Source organism: Scylla paramamosain, chromosome 31 (genome assembly GCF_035594125.1).
Source record: "Scylla paramamosain isolate STU-SP2022 chromosome 31, ASM3559412v1, whole genome shotgun sequence".
Taxonomy (NCBI): Eukaryota; Metazoa; Arthropoda; class Malacostraca; order Decapoda; family Portunidae; genus Scylla; species Scylla paramamosain.
Genome location: NC_087181.1, coordinates 8,526,317 through 8,529,788, shown reverse-complemented (window position 1 = coordinate 8,529,788; position 3,472 = coordinate 8,526,317). Strand labels below are relative to the sequence as shown.

The following is a 3,472-nucleotide window of genomic DNA, read 5'->3' as shown; positions in this document are numbered from 1 at the left end:
AATCTCCCCTTGTCACTTAATCATTCTCCTCACCCCGCTCATCATTACAATCTCCAACTGCGAAACTAAACTTACATTTCCTTCCGGACATAGCTAATGTGACTTTTTTTTTTTTCGGCATTAGATGTTGTCTTTTGAAATGTAGATTCTCATTCTTTTCTCACCAATTTGTAACAACTATACATGACTATAACAGCCACGCAGAGCATGCCTGTTCCAAACGTGAGTTAGTTTATGACTTGGAGGGATTTCTCAGGCGCTTATTGGGATTGCTAAGGACAGCGATGTACCTGAATTGCACGAACACTGTAACCATATCATGAATCTTGATTCTGCTAACAGGCAGTCATAAATCTCGATAACAAATATATCACTGTTCTACAAGCGAATATCAAGAATCTTCTTGAACATTCTAACACTCTTCACACTGTGCTCATCTGGGCGTTGTTTCGAATGGAAGCTCTAACTGAATTTATGTTCCTAGATCAGACACTTGACGTTCTTGAAGTTCCTCAACACTCAGTTCTTTTCTATAATCCCATTTTAAGTTTGAGTATGCTTGATGCAGGGGAGGGACACGCAATTTTTTTCTTCTTCTTCTTCTGCGGCTTACTTACTAACCACAATTGAACTGCGACAGATTACACCTTACGACCACTGTTCGATGAAGACAGCATTAAACACTATTACCCAATCTTGGTAGCAGCGCTCACTCTTAATGCTGTATTCATCTACGTTCCTTTTTCAGCTTGAAATGCCTCCTACTCTCATTCCGGTTGCTGAAGATTTTTCAGTGTGTCGCTGAACGGATGGAGGATTTGCACCGCTACGTGTTCAAACGTGTAATTTTTATGCTTCTCTTCTTGATTTTCGTCCTCTTACTGACAATATTTGCGTGGTCATATACCCATACAGCGACGGAAGATGCTTCTGCATACATGTCATACTTCCAGAACCTATTTTCAACCGTTCATCCCACGCAAGGGGAAGGGCACAACGTTCCAAAAGGCTTTGTGTCATTTTGCAGTTCATGACTTTCGTCATGTGATGACATCTAACCTCATTATTTACCTCCGCGTCTGCATGAGGTATTCGCTACTCACCCATTCCCATTCTAGTTCTTCAGAATATTTCCTTTACGAGACAAACTTACCTTACTAATACACTCGAATCAGTCTACCTTTGCTTCGGTTTGCAGATCCTCTTCCGGAGTCTTAGGCCAGTTTGCTGGTTTTTCCTTACCATTTTTTTTTTTTATTACTTTTCTTCTTTTGTATCATGAACGCTTAACCATCGTTATGTTAGGCTTCGAGCTAACAGAGTTGCTCAGCGACAGGTTTAAACAGTTAACTCAACACTATAACATGGTTACGTACATTTTTTTTTTTTTTTTTTTTTGCTCGAGGACGCAGTAGGTATGTGACCGAGCGATGTTAGGGATAGTTGTTATTATTATTATTATTATTATTATTATTATTATTATTATTATTATTATTATTATTGTATTAGATTTTCCTCTTCTTTCTCCTCTCTGCCTGGCCTGTGTCTGTTGAGGTCAGGCGATGTTAAGTAAACTTCTTGAATATTTATATTTGGAGGATGTAGAAAGGGATATATGGATAGGAGAGATCATACATATTTTCATTACCTATGTATTTATTAATATTATTATTATTATTATTATTATTTATTTTCTTATGTAGGAGGGGCACCGGCAAGGGCAACAAAACTAATAATAAAAAAATAAATTTAAAAAAACGCTTACTTAGGTGCCGGTCCCCGAACAGAGTCAAAAGCGGCATTCATAAATTACAGGATAAGTGTCTTGAAACCTCCCTCTAGAAAGAGTTCAAGTCACAGGAAGGAGGAAATACAGAAGCAGGAAGAAACTTCCAGAGTTTACCTAAGAAAGAGATGAACAATGGTTAACTCTTGCATTAGAGAGGTAGACAGAATAGGGGTGAGAGAAAAAAGAAAGTCTTGTCCAGCGAGACCGGTGGAGGATGGAAGATGTAGGATGACCAATGTTAAACCGGGTAGGGTGTCGGAACTTTAATTCCCAAAGCGTTTCAACCTGCAAGTGCCAGTTGAAATAATTTTCCCAGCAAACCACGTGGTACTTACATGTACCCCATATCATGAACAGCTGACAACGAAACACAAACACAAAATATTTCAAGGAACATACTATAAGTCACAGACAGCTATCATGAATCACACAAAATTAAAACAATTGACCCTGAACTTCACCAAAGACATTCACAAAACAAAGTAACTTACGTGGTATCTCCCGTAATTGGACACCCATTATGCATCCTAAACCTTCCCAGCTTGGAAGGACACCACAGGAACCTGGTGCACCCCGCACAACCCCTGATAATTCACAATGTGTCAGGTCGCCGGCATTCCACCATCTCTCCCTGCACAGTAGCCACATCACCACATAAATCCTGCACAGATATGCACCGTAAGGAGGCAATCCACATATTTCCCCAGAACCATACCCACATCTAACAACACACATAATAATCACAGTCAAATAGAAAAATTTATAGTCCTAAACATACCTTTAAAGGCCAACACAGGATCCAGGTGCACCCCACACAACCAACACCAACCTGGTGTCGACACAGCCCTGGCCACGTCACCACTGGCCACCCAGAACGCACTTGGTAACACCTCACTTCCTTATATATTAAGCCTCACCCAAGTAATATAGAAAGGGCACAAAAAAATAAATATTCATAATATGACCTACAAATATACATACAAAAATGCATAAAACAAGAAAAACATGGCAATATACAGGACCGTCCCGAAACCCGGGCGAATACGAACAACCACAGCAAACGTCAGGTACTCAAGACATCGTGATTCATGATACAGAGGGCATGCAGTTAGTAAGATCAAACTCTATAGTCGTAGCCATATGGTGGAAAACTTCGAAGATTGCGCACATAGACGCAACATCCAGCTTTGGATTGAAAATTAGGATAAAATAGAAGTAAACAGAAAAAGGGCTATTGTCAGTTGCCTCAGACACCTGTATTTTAGTGAGGAAGAGAAGATGAGGTTTAGTAGAGGAGAGGTGGTGTTATACAGATTGAAAATTACATCTATGGACGCAAATGTCGCTGAAGCTAATGAAGAAAAAGTTGAGGGGGGGTCAAGAAATTTGTGTTCCCCTTCCCTCCCCATTTAGGGGGTGTAGGAGTCGAGAAATTTAATTTAGAATTTTGAGTGTAGAGTGTGTGTGTGTGTGTGTGTGTGTAATTAGGTGCATGTAGTTTTGGGTGAAGGAAGAGAGTTGTCTTTAGAGGGTAGAATGTGACCGCCCCCTTGTGTTGTGAGACACTAAGGGTAACGTTCAGTGAGGTCACAGCTGGGTTGTTGATGAGTTCACAGCACCTCCTGATCCAGTGTTTCAGACCTCACTGGGAATAATTCTCGTTTCAGGAGATTTCTACTACCT

The 3,472-nt window shown here is 40.3% G+C and overlaps 1 long non-coding RNA gene across 1 annotated transcript; it reads right to left on the bottom strand.

Moving 5' to 3' along the window:
* Positions 1-1,711: 1,711 nt before the first annotated feature.
* LOC135116301 (uncharacterized) lies at positions 1,712-2,803 on the bottom strand. Its single transcript, XR_010276231.1, has 3 exons — positions 2,568-2,803; positions 2,281-2,450; positions 1,712-2,074 (listed from the first exon to the last, which is right to left on the bottom strand). It is a non-coding gene; the product is annotated as an uncharacterized LOC135116301 (long non-coding RNA).
* Positions 2,804-3,472: the final 669 nt, after the last annotated feature.